The sequence below is a fragment of the Podarcis gaigeae genome (genome assembly GCF_964106915.1).
Source record: "Podarcis gaigeae genome assembly, chromosome: 17".
Lineage (NCBI taxonomy): Eukaryota > Metazoa > Chordata > Lepidosauria > Squamata > Lacertidae > Podarcis > Podarcis gaigeae.
This window is the reverse complement of record NC_139694.1, coordinates 28,379,006-28,392,650: the sequence shown is the minus strand read 5'-3', so window position 1 is coordinate 28,392,650 and position 13,645 is coordinate 28,379,006. Positions and strand designations below refer to the sequence as shown.

Here is a 13,645-nt window from a genome sequence, read left to right as displayed (position 1 = left end):
TGCAATGTTTGTTTAGCTCCCTCTACGGCTCAAAAGTCACTGTTACTCGAGTAACATAGAACGGGTGTATAATCTGGTTTGCCATTATATCACCATGTTTGGTATATCAAAAAAAAACAATTTATTCAGTAAATAATTACAACTTCAGTTCCCTTTTATTTGTTATTTTAAATGTTACAAATGGAGCTATATGACACTGAACTGTTTTGCCGGTTTTTGAGGAGTAGGCAAACAATTACAAAAATGGGAAAAACCATGACCTTTGTAGCAAAAAATGAAAATTACTATGGATCTGAAATTATGGATTGTGGAAAGCTAAGTCCTACTTAGACCAGACCCATTGAAATTAATCAACTCAAGTTAGTCATGTCTATTAACTTCAGCCGGTCCGATTAGGACTTGTGTTGACTCCCACCCAATGTCTCCCTCTGTGTTCCACAGTGTCAAGTAGACGAAAAGCATTCATTTCCATAAAAAGAGCTGTGAAAAGCAGAGGGCAGAGAGCCAAAACTCAATATTTCAGAAAGTAAGACTGGTTAAATGTCATGTGCTATCTGTTTCCGCTTCTTCTACATCTTCATATTTATCATCGTATTTATCACGACTTTCTAAAAACTGAAGGTTTGCCCGAATTGAAACAAGCTTCTCTACCTTTTCCGATTTCATAGTCCAACATTTTTCAGTTTTTTGGGAGGGGGCAGTTTGGATTCCCCCGCCCCCAGGCTATCACATCTCTGAGACCTGGGGGGATAGAGTGGTATCCAAATTTAATAAATGATGATGATGATCTCTAAGTAGGAGAAGCTTGCTTTGAATATAGTGCATATTCACAGAGCTGAAGTCATCATTGAGGAACCACTAGACAATTTGTGGGGCAATGAGTTCATGCTTACTGCAGCAAAAGGCACAGAGACCAGGCTTTGTTCTACTCCTCCAATGGACAGCCTCAGACGCCGCAATTAATTTTGCAACGCATGTCATATGCTGGGAGCGACAAGAGAGAATGTGCCCGGTTACAGCATTCCCTGAAATGCACCTAGTCACCGTTTCCATCCTGCTTTATCTGCAAAATGTCAATATTGGGTCAATCTCATCCTCAGGTTAATTTTTAAATGACCTCCTAAAATGGGAACAAATGATGCAATGCAGAGAAACGTAAAGGAAAGGAGGAAGGGCACAGGTTCTATGTCCTAGGTAAAGGTAAAGGGACCCCTGACCATTAGGTCCAGTTGTGGCCGACTCTGGGGTTGCGGCGCTCATCTCGCTTTATTGGCCGAGGGAGACGGCGTACAGCTTCCGGGTCATGTGGCCAGCATGACTAAGCCGCTTCTGGCGAACCAGAGCAGCGCACGGAAATGCCGTTTACCTTCCCGCCAGAGTGGTACCTATTTATCTACTTGCACTTTGACATGCTTTCGAACTGCTAGGTTGGCAGGAGCAGGGACTGAGCAACGGGAGCTCACCCCGTCACGGGGATTCAAACTGCCAACCTTCTGATCGACAAGTCCTAGGCTCTGTGGTTTAATCCACAGTGCCACCCACGTCCCTGTTCTATGGCCTACCCTACACCAAAGGCTCTTTGATTCTGCAGACTTCTATATGCAGGAAAGATGGAGGCAATTTTTGCAAATCCCCGTCCTCTGTCTTCTGCAGTCTTGCATGCTGCATCCCATGGTACTCTGGAGAGCCCCCCTACCCTCTGGAGCAGATCACAGGGACAATGAGGATTGCTGGGGTGGGAATCAGCAAAAAATATGCCTCCCGCCCCCTTCCATTCTTGGAAGCTTCTGCAGGATCAAAGAGTCATCTCTGAATGAAAGGACAGAATTGGATACAACCAGAAGTTCAATGGTACATTCTTTCCCCAAGAGTCCTGATAAATGTATTTCAGTCTCCCCTGTACACAGGAATATGTATATTACCATATTTTTCACTGTATAAGACACACCAGACCATGAGACGCACCTAGTTTTTGGAGGAGGAAAACAAGAAAAAAAATATTCTGAATCCCAGAAGCCAGAACAGCAAGAGGGATTGCTGCGCAGCTTGCATTCGCTCCGTAAGACGCACACACATTTCCCCTTACTTTAGGGAAGGGGAAAAGTGTGTCTTATAGGGCGAAAAACACGGTAAGAGTTATCACAACCAGAACAGCCTACTATGGGGTGTTAGTAAAAGACTATCAGACTCCTGAGAGGAATGGGCAGGCAGGTGAAACAGAGGAGGGAACGGACCCTGCAAAGGTCCAGGTTTCCAGGTGTGCTGCACCTCCGCTTTCATACAATGACTCTAGTACCTAAAGTGCCTCCCTTTTTTTTCTCCTGGTGTAATTTGGGACTGCCCATGACAAAGCCCGCTTTATTCAGCCAGGGAACAGTAAGCAGGGAGGCAAGAGGAAAGCGTTGTCTGCAGAGAGGGAATGCGTAGGTGTGTTTGTAAGAGGGTGGGAAGCCTTGTCGTTCCCCCAATCTGCCATCCATCTCTTCTGGACCAATCACGTCCCCATTCACAGCTGCTCTGTGCTTTCCTTGCCAGCCTGAATTCCCATTTCTACTCCTGTCTCTCTGCCTCCCCTGCCTCTGCCTCTTCCTGTGTATCCACCCTTCCCTTTTGCAGCACCTTACAAAGCACGCTGGAGTCCTGACTCTGGGCCTTCAAAGCACCCTACCCCAGGTGTCATTGTGACACCCACCTGCCAAATTTGCACAAGCAAGAGAGAGGGGTCATGTTGAGATGCGTCCAAGGGGATGGGGGCAATTTGCAAGCCCCCAGCTGGCTCCAGCCCACCGGCCAGCAGCCGGGCGATCTCCGGTCCTTGGCTCAGCATCAAACAGCGACTCACAGCTTCAGAAGCTTGAGCACGCTCTAATCAGCAGAGTGAATAACACGCAACAGAAGTGGCAGGTAGAGGCTGTGTAAAGAGTATTTACAGGCATTTTATTCAGCATCGGGACGAAGGGAAGAACATGTCTTCTCCCCTTCGTTTCCAAGCAAAAAGCATAAACAAAAGCTATACACAAATGGGAGTTCCCGGCAAGCTGTGCTGTGGTGGAGTGTAAACAGGCATGTGACACACAACAATCATGCCTGTTCCTTTTAAGGTGGAATGGAATATTCTAACAGCTCACACTGCTGCTATTCATGCCCAGTGTTGTCCTAACTATGACTGAGAGCACAGAGTTTCCTTGCAGGGTGATAACAATTCCATTTTACAACCAGGCTGATCTGCGAGATGGATTGGGTTTTGTGACAATTTCCCATAGCAAATGTGTTGTGCATCTTCAAGTTAAAATAATTATAAGGAAAAGGAAAAATAGATAATAGATAAGTAAAAAATAAATATTACTTTAAAGTAATCAGAAAAGGCTTGCAAATATCCACTCACATAAACCTCTGCTGCAGATAAGACACCCAGATGACTACTAAGATGAGGGATTTTTTAAAAAAAATTCCTTTTAAGGTATTCATCAGTCATGACTCATGTAGGTTTGTGGGGGAATGTGGTATATGAAAGCCTACATTGCAAACCTAAGTGTCAAATAAACAGGAGAACTGCATTTGAAGGCACAGAGATTTCTTAAACATCAGCATGAGAACAACTATGAAAGCTAAGAACAACTTTGCTTATGGGAGGAACTTTTTAAATATAATCTAAATGCATATGAACTTCAAGTAGAAAGGAAGCAAATAATTACATTAGCTCAGCTAGGATCTTTGGCCTGTTAGTTTTATTTTGTGAGATGATACTGGATTAAAACTCAACTCAACTCCTGCTGGGTTCAAAACATAACATCCTGAAGCTTATGGAGACTTTCCAGGGGGAGAGAAGGCGGCTTTAAAATGGCATACCCATCTAATACAATATTCTACATCTTTTTTCAGTGTTTACTGTACAGTTGAGCTGAGCCCCCAGTTGCTAAAGACCTATGTGGAATGCCCTCCCACCAGATGTCAAAGAGAACAACAACTACCAGACTTTTAGAAGACATCTGAAGGCAGCCCTGTTTAGGGAAGCTTTTAATGTTTGATGTATTACAGTATTTTAATATATTTTTTTGGAAGCCGCCCAGAGTGGCTGGGGAAGCCCAGCCAGATAGGCGGCGTATAAATAATAAATTTATTATTATTATTATTATTACTACTACAACGTTACTTCTAAGAAGTATTTGCACCTAAAACACTGCCAAATGAAAGCTTCAAGGCAGACTCAATTCTCTATGTTTGCACCCCACAAAGTCACTTGTGTGGATCCAAAGGTGAACTGTTGGTAGTCAAGATAACCCCACAATTAATTGCTAGTTGCTATAGCAATGAGCTCATATGTTTGCTTTGATGCAACTTAATTGGTTTGGTTTGAAGGTACCCTTATCTGTGGGTCTAAGATACTGGGCTCTGAGCCCAGAGAGGGGAGAACAGCTGTGGTGTGTTGGGCACCAGCCACTTGTGCTCCCATCGAGTTAGGCAATGGGACATAGTCTGCTCCACTGTACGAAAAATTCATAAATTTTGGGCTGGGTGCGGACAAACCACCTCCTTGCTGCGGTATCTGCTTGCTACAGGCTTGCGCCTCTAAGAGAAAGGAGAACCAATGTTCTGCTTTGGCTGGAAGTCTATACTGTTCTTTAATAAAGCATTAGAACTGACTATTCTCACGTCTTTCACCTCCTTGGCTGGCACCGCACAGATCTCAAACTCCTAGGACCTCTCCTCTAGCTCTGGGGCTGGGATGCAACTCACAACATCACTGTACAGTGGACCTTCTGGATGCAAATTTAATTCATTCCAGGGGTCCGTGCGCATCCTGAAAAATCCATATCCAAAAGCGCCACTTCTGTGCACACACATGCAGCATGATAAAGCACTTCTGTGCATGCGCGAGCAGCGAAACCCAGAAAAATGCTTCCAGGTTTGCTGTTTTCGCAACCTGAAGTTTACATTACTCGAGAGTAACGTAACCCGAGAGTCTACTGTACAATGAAGAAGTTCCGTCAGCAGCCAGGTGCCCACCCTTAGTTCCATTGCCATCCTGTACACATTTACTTGGGAGTAGTCTCAATGGAGGGACACAGGTGGCGCTGTGGGTTAAACAATAAAGCCTAGGACTCGCTGATCAGAAGGTTGGTGGTTCGAATCCCCGTGACGGGGTGAGCTCCCATTGCTCGGTCCCTGATCCTGCCAACCTAGCAGTTCGAAAGCACGTCAAAGTGCAGTAGATCGATAGGTACCGCTCCAGCGGGAAGGTAAACAGCGTTTCCGTGTGCTGCTCTGGTTCGCCAGAAGCGGCTTAGTAATGCTGGCCACATGACCCAGAAGCTGTACGCCGGCTCCCTTGGCCAGTAAAGTGAGATGAGCGCCGCAACCCCAGAGTCGGCCACAACTGGACCTAATGGTCAGGGGCCCCTTTAACTTTACCTTTAGTCTCAATGGACTCGGTTGGGGTATGACTCTTCTACTTGTTCCAAAGAATTTCCACAGGATTTGGATAATTCATGGGCTGCATTCATATGTTCCATTCTGAACTACTGTTTTAGTGAGAGGTCAACAAGCCTGGCCTCTTCTCTCCCGCACGGCTGCAATAAGAAATCGGGAGCCTCCACTTCTGCTTAACCTCTAAACAAGTAGAGCAACATTGAATGCACAGTGCTTGGAAACACCAGTGGAAGCTGCCTGGGAAAGTTTACAGTCGTCATTCCAGCCCACAGAAAACTCACTCTGTGCATGAGTCAATTCTTTTTACTAGAGAGCCGAGAGTACAAAGGAAGTAGGAAGATTCTACATCTGGGGGACAGGTGCATTTTCCCAGGTGCTTTGAACAAGGGTATTTTGAAGTTTCACGGGCCAACATTCTTTTGCAGAACTATGCTGTAGAACAACATTCACTTGGTCCTCATTTTCTTCATGTAATCCCTCACCACAAGAGGTGAAGCTATAGGGAACCAGGCAGAGGGCCTTTTCGGTAGTAGCACCCAACTTGTGGAACGCCCTCCTGTCAGATGTCAAAAAGACAAGTAACTACAGTATATAACTTTTAGAAGACACCTGAAGACAGCTTTTTAATGTGTAAAGTCTTATTGTGCTTCTAGATGCAGTCGTACCTTGGTTTTCGAACAGCTTAGTTCTCCAACGTTTTGGCTCCCAAACGCCGCAAACCCAGAAGTGACTGTTCTAGTTTGCAAATTATTTTTGGAAGCCAAACATCTGATGGGGTGTCCGATTGGCTGCAGGATTTTCCTGCAGCCAATCAGAAGCCATGCTTTGGTTTCTGAACGTTTTGGAAGTCAACGGACTTCCGGAACGGATTCCATTCGACTTCAAAGGCACGACTGTATGTTGGAAGCCACCCAGAATAGATGGGGCAACCCAGTCAGTTGGGTGGGGTGCAAATAACAAAATCTGTCATCATCATCACAATTCACCTCCCCAAATTTAAGATTAATACTACACCTTAATTATGTAATCAGAAACTTGATGGGAATTGATTGTGCTCTTTAAAAGACTGATAGCTTTCTAAACAAGCTGGACATTTCCAGCCTCTGTGGCTTAAAAAGATAAGATCAACTATATCTTGATCTGCTTCACAGTGAGCTACAAAGCAAGAGTCTTGCAACCTTTGGGCAAAGCGGAGTTAAAATGCAACCAAGACTGCAAAGTTAAATCTGAAGGCTGAAAACTAGTTGTATAAGGTTGTGTCCACACACAAATGGGGCTCTCCCACAGGAGTACGAATATTGCCTTTGTGCTTATAGAGCACTCTCATTCCTTAGCTGGTAAAAAGAATCCACTGTGTACCTACAGTTTTCTGATGATGGTGAACAGCACTAAATATTATAGTATACAGTATCTTCAAAGGATTTGACAGTCACTTCAGACCATCTTTTGAACAAGTTCTATATGGAGACAACAAACTAAAAACGCGGATGACTTTCTTCTTTGTTGCTGAGTTTTCACGAAAGAGGCCCCAAACTATTTTCAAAAGGTGCCTTCTCAGCTCCATTTGGCAGATGATGCTATCAAGTTAATTAATACACCTACATGCTTTTGAAATTCTTGCAAGCAGGAGGGTGTGTCCTCTCTATAGCTGCTTTTCAGCATCTTTCCCAGGTTCCCAGAGAATGAAGAGAAGCAAGAAAGAGGGAAAGATATGAGGAAGAAAGACAACCGGGGGGAGTTATTAAAAGTGTGAAACTGTAAACATAACTATGGAAGAATGAAGTGGGAAGACAATGGCTTTTACATTCTTTAGCATTTTCTTCAGCTTGAAATGTGCTCCTCTGTGCCCTATGCAAACTTTTATATACCGTATTTTTTGCTCCATAAGACGCACTTTTTTCCTCCTAAGTAAGGGGAAATGTTGAGTGCGTCTTATGGAGCGAGTGGCGCTGCGCAGAGAGGTAGAGCTGTGCAGCTCCCCTTCAGCGAACGGAGCCCCTTCTGTTCCTCCTCCCGCTTCGCTGAAGGGGCACTGCGCAGCTCTCCCTCTCAGAGAGGGAAAACTGCACAGCGCCCCTTCAGCGACGCGCCGTCCTGGCTTCTGCCTTAGCCATGCGCAGCCTCTTCGGGCAGGGGGAGCCTTCATCCCGCTGCCCTGAAGAGGCTTGGTGCGGTTATCCCAGAAGCCAGAACAGCCACACGGTATCCCAGAAGCCAGATCCCTCTTGCTGTTCTGGCTTCTGGGATTCAGAATATTTTTTTCTTGTTTTCCTCCTCCCAAAACTAGGTGCGCCTTATGGTCTGGTGCGTCTTTTGGAGCGAAAAATACGGTAATGCTTCCAGGTTTAAGAACCCAAGTTACCTTTTAAAAACCCCCAAACAATTTGTATTTAGAAAGGTGATTTCTAAATGCCCCGTTCCAAAGCCTCTCCCCAATACGAACAGCACCTTGTCCCAACTTGCCCACGTGTCTCCTCCTCCTCAGGGAACGGCTAGCTTTTCAAACAGGGAACAAACTGTTCAGTTTTCTTGGAAGGAAAAAACCTAACTGACCAGGGTACACAGTTAGAAGGGGCAGAAAATAATGCCTAGGCCCAGCACTTCTGTAGTCTCAAGTGTGCATGCCACTGGGAGCTTCTCTATAAACCTGCACCTCATAAAACAAAGCCATAATTTCTGCAAGCCACATATTGCTGCAAGGCAGTGTAAAAGCTCCACTCCCGAATTGCTCCTTCCCAGCCTGTCACAACCAACCATGGATGGTTTCTGCTAGGTCCCTATCGTCGTCTTCACCTCCCACCTTGACTACAGACATCTTCCAACTGCAGTATCATGACCCAGGGCACTGTTTCTTCTACCACGAACTCATGGAAGAGGTGCTTGCTCCTGCTTCCCATGTATACTCAAGGTTATTTAATGAAAAACCCTTCAGCCTAGTCCCTCAGAAAGATACCCTATGATGCAGAATGTGGTGGTAAAGATCTATACTGTACCACTTGAGTCCGAAATTTGGTGCACCACAATTCAGCCCTGACACTGAGGTCGGGCTCCAAGGGTCTTCTGGCGGTTCCCTCAAAGTGTCAGTGTTTAAAGCCCTAAATGGCCTTGGTCTGGTATACCTGAAGGAGCGTCTCCACCCCCATCGTTCAGCCTGGACACCAAGGTCCAGCACCGAAGGCCTTCTGGTGGTTCCCTGACTGCGAGAAGTGAGGTTACAGGGAACCAGGCAGAGGGCCTTTTCGGTGGTGGCGCCTGCCCTGTGGAACGCCCTCCCATCAGATGTCAAGGAAATAAAGAACTATACAACTTTTAGAAGACATCTGAAGGCAGCCTTGTATCGGGAACTTTTTATGTTTGACATTTTATTATTTTTAATATTTTGCTGGAAGCCACCCAGAGTGGTTGGGAAAATATAATATAACAACAACAATTTTGATGCCTTCCATCAGCTTTGGCATCTGCACTCCTATTTGGGCAGGGACAGCCTAAGTTCTGTCATCTATGCTCTGGTAAGCTCTAGCTTAGATTACTGCAACGTGTTATACGTGGAGCTGTCTCTGGAGACAGTTCGAAAACTCCAGCCAGTGCAGAATTCAACAGCCAGGTTTGTCACTGGGGCAAGATGGTTTGAGTCGATTACACCAATTCTGTCCTGGCTGAAGTGGCTGCTGGCTAGTTTCCGGGACCAATTCAAAGGGCTGGTTTTAACCTATGAAGCCTTAACAGCCAAATGCCTGGTTATGGAGAAACATTTTCACTTTCTTTAATGTGGTATACCACAAGATGGAGCCAGTCCAAGTGGTAACTAAAGACCTTTGCAGCATCAAAATTGATTTGAGGAGAGGTGTACATGAGTTTTAGGAGCAATCCGAATAAGCAAAAGAAACTGGCCACAAGATACTAAAACGTTTATATTTAGATTTAACTCCACTTTAGAACACATCCAAAATTCAATTAGGATCATATCACACACAGCAAGAAATGATATCAGATATTCCAAGCACATGCCATAAGTAGTCCAAGTAAACAGGTCCCTTCCTTCCCACCCCAAATAAGTCCACTTTGGAGATTCCTGCCCCTTTATTTAAGGCATCCATGAAGGTTGCAGCTGAATTCTGAATAGATGGTCCATTGTAGATCACATTACATGTGACACTGTCAGGATTAATTGAAATAAACCAAAATAAATCAAAATTGCACCATGCATTAAGATTTTTAAACAAATTACTGCTGCACCATCTACTCTAATTCAACTTACAAAATTTAAGGAAACTTTTAAGTGTATGCATGAGACGTGTCCGAAATCATTGCAAATCTTATAAAACTGACTTATTAACAGCATGTTCTTGTTTAGCTTACCTGCCTAATAAAGCGACTGCTGTTAATCCTGCCTCAAAGCAACAGCGACACAAACACATAACACGTCCCTATGTTCTGACAACACAACGTGCAAAGCACACAGAACACAAGTTCCAGAATAAAAATTCAAAACCTGCCTGCATATTCCAGTCAGTATAGTCTTGCTGGCTAAAACAGAAGATCACACATAATGAAATAGTCTACTCCCCAAACGTGTAATCGACGACTCATTGCTCACCACCATATGAAATTAGTTCCCGAACATCTGCAACCCCTCTGGAACCTACCGTTCGAAGGGCTACAACCGTGTCCATGAGCAGACACTCTTGACAATGGAATCGGTAAGCAAACGTTCTGGTCTTTGTCCCGATAGATTCAGAGCATGGAGAGGAAAAACCCTCCGCCTGTTTAGCTTGACTTTCTGCTCTTTGAATACAGGGCAATTAAGAAACCTGTTCCGATGCTCTCAACGCCCAGTTGTGGATTACGAGACCAGACTCCCTCACCCGGCACAGCAGAGATCCACTACCAGACGTGCCGGGGAGTCCAACGCTATTATGAAACGCTTATGAACTGAACAAACACACACACAAAAAACCAAGAATGACACGTTGGAACGGGGAGCTCAAGGGTGTATAATGCAAAGCAAGTTTTGACAGTGTCAGAAGAGCAGAACCCCAGTTAGCCTTTGGTTTGGGTGCTGTGCTTTTTAAAAAAGAAGTCACTCTTAATGAGATACGCTTGATCTTAGCCAAAAGGCCGAGAAGCGATCTTAATGAGATACGGGGGGGGGGGGCAATTTTATTTCTTTTATGCATTTGTTGTAAGAAATATCAGCGTATGTAACGTGGCTGCACATGCAGCAATATTGTTTACCACTTAAAACAGTGGAGCAGCCTTAGTGGTGTGTGAATTATTCAAAGCAGAGAGATCCGGTTTCATATGTCCCTGACCAATAAAGAAACACATTGCAGACAACACTCCGGCTGCACTGCAAATCCAACCCCACAAATTCCATGCATAATCATTATCTCCCAAAGGGAAAAATTCCTTCTGTATTACGTAAAAAAATAGTTTCTCGGCCTTTTGAACAGAATGCCAAAATTGAAAGCAACTTCTGCCAAGCTAATAGCCCTAAAGGGCTTCCAGTTCCTTTTCAAACACCTCCTCTGACACAACCTGGTGCCCTGTACTGAAGTTCTACGGCTGACATGATTGGTTAACTGAAAGGAGACCGTAGGGTTAAAATAAATTTGGCCTTCTCCATTTGGTTTTATAGGTTTTAACCTTATACCTCCCAAACACTGACACAGCTAGATGAGCTTGTTATATATATTTGGGGTGTGTGTATGGAAATCTATACTTAAAGGTAAAGGTAAAGGTAAAGGTAAAGGGACCCCTGACCATTAGCTCCAGTTGCGGATGACTCTGGGGTTGCAGTGCTCATCTTGCTTTATTGGCCAAGGGAGCTGGCGTACAGCTTCTGGGTCATGTGGCCAGCATGACTAAGCCGCTTCTGGCGAACCAGAGGAGTGCACAGAAACGCCATTTACCTTTCCGCTGGAGCGGTACCTATTTATCTATTTGCACTTTGATGTGCTTTCGAACTGCTAGGTTGGCAGGAGCTGGAACTGAACAAAGTGAGCTCACCCCGTCACAGGGATTCGAACTGCCGACCTTCTGATCGGCAAGCCCTAGGCTCAGTGGTTTAGACCACAGCGCCACCCGCGTCCCATACTTAAAGAGTTCAAATATCAGTTGAAGCCTATCTTCCATGTTCAAAATAGCCAGGAAAGACACCATAAGTGGAATTCAATATCAGATTATTACAAATTATCTGCCTGGGCAAGCATACTACGCTTGGCAGAAGACTGATCCTCCCATTCTGCTGTGTGTTCTGAGGATTCTCCCAACTACACCCCCCCAAAAAAGTCAATTATTTGGGGAGGGAGGCTGCAGAGGGAGGAAAGGCGAAGAAGCCCCATTGCAGAAGCCCTTCCACTAAACTTCAACTTGCCATGATTTGTTAGTAGATTCTTACCCAAAATGCATTGCAGCTCAGTATCTTTCCTGAGTGGCTGAGATACCACAACTAAAATTGGTATGTTTGTTTACTAATTATAAATTTAAAGTTACATCCTACACATTCATTTTTATAGAAAAGAGGGGTAAAGTTCAAACTACATTATACTAGGGTATTTGTTGAAGGGCTTCTTGAACATCGTGATTGCCTAATCCTACCCTAGTAAATTTTCCTGCAGCAACTGGGAGCCAGTGTGGTGTAGTGGTTAAGAGTGGTAGACTCATAATCTGGTGAACCAGGTTCGCATCCCCGCTCCTCCACATGCAGCTGCTGAGTGACCTTGGGCCAGTCACACTTCTCTGAAGTCCCTCAGCCTCACTCACCTTACAGAGTGTTTGTTGTGGGGGAGGAAGGGAAAGGAGAATGTTAGCCGCTTTGAGACTCCTTCGGGTAGTGATAAAACGGGATATCAAATCCAAATCCAAACTGAAGGAAGGAGGGTCTAGAATCATATTTTCTGGTTGGACACATAATATAATAAAATCAGGTAATTCAGCTAGCGGTGAATTACCTGATTTTATTTTCTCTCAGATTTGGTGCACCCAGACAGAAGAATAAAAGCACAGATGCATGGCTTCAGAGTCGTCAATGAGGTGCACAAGGAAGCTGCTGCATAAACCAGTTCTGCAACAGGAGGGGCACACGAACTACTGGTGTGTACACACTGCGTGACAGTTTTGTGTTCAGTGCTGGATGCAGACGCCTTGATTGGGTGCTGTATAGACATCATCCCCATGTCACACACCATTTGTCAATCTAAAGCTCATTCTGCTGGAACGCTTATGATCCATTTTGTGCCAAGAATGCACTTCTCAAGCACAGGGGCGTTTTCAAGGGCCACCTTCTGCTGGGACAGGACTGCGCCACGCCCCAGCACCAGGTCCAACTTGTCTTTGAATGAAGCAAAATAGGAAGCAGTACGGTAGTATCTTAGCTGCCTCTATAGACAGTGGTACCTTGGTTTACGAACTAAATCCCTTTCCAGAAGTCCATTCTTAAACCAAAGCATTCTTAAACCAAGGCATGCTTTCCCATAGCAGCGGGGGATTCAATTTACAAATGGAACACACTCAACAGGAAGCGGAACATGTTCTTATTCCAAGGCAAAGTTCACAAACCAAAACACCTACTTCCAGGTTTGCAGCGTTCTTGATCCAAGTTGTTCATACACTAAGCTGTTCTTAAACCAAGGTACCACTGAGATATATATTCGCTGCATAGAGGCATATTAACAGATCATCTGCCAGCGCCTCTCTTCCAAAAGACTGTGAATATGAGAATGTTTATCTGTGGAAAGCCTAATGGAGGGAAGGGGAACAGAGGACACAGTTGCACACTAGTTTGAAAACATGTTGACCTGTGTGTATAGACAATGCAGTTTTTATGCAAAGGTGTTGTGCAACTGCAAACTGCTATGCACAAACGAAAAAATGACCCATGGGCATTTGAAAGGCAATGTTTGTTTGGACCCTGGGTGGGAACCCAGAGGCTGAGGGGAAGGGTATATCAGAAAGAAAATGAACATCTAACTTTGTATCAAAGTAACATTTTTATGTGCAACTGTGTGTTTTTCTAATATTTTTGTTGTTTACGTTGTCCGTTGATGCTTCAGTTTTCTTAGAGATATTTTTAAGATAGTAAGCAGGATAGAAATGTTGTAAACAACAACACATTTTTACATAGCCTGTACAGACTCCTCCTTCAACCCAGTAAATGCATTCAGACCCTAGAGGTTGCACCTCTGCAAAATGATAATGTCACAAGTGGGAGGGA

General features: G+C 44.6%; 1 protein-coding gene and 1 long non-coding RNA gene across 6 annotated transcripts in view; one reads left to right on the top strand and one right to left on the bottom strand.

The window, feature by feature from the left end:
* The window catches only part of LOC310835303, a 481,690-nt gene that overhangs the window by 331,333 nt on the left and 136,712 nt on the right, over positions 1–13,645 (top strand). The gene's annotated exons all lie outside the window — the stretch shown is intronic.
* The window catches only part of KANK1 (KN motif and ankyrin repeat domains 1), a 126,140-nt gene that overhangs the window by 40,248 nt on the left and 72,247 nt on the right, over positions 1–13,645 (bottom strand). Inside the window, exon 1 of one of the 5 annotated variants that reach the window (XM_083718388.1) lies at positions 9,927–10,515. The exons of 3 other annotated variants lie outside the window; for them this stretch is intronic. The gene's annotated coding sequence lies outside the window, so the exon portion shown is untranslated. Of the gene's footprint in view, positions 1–9,926; positions 10,516–13,645 lie in introns of those variants that run through there. One more of the 5 variants, XM_083718385.1, reaches the window with a different exon arrangement.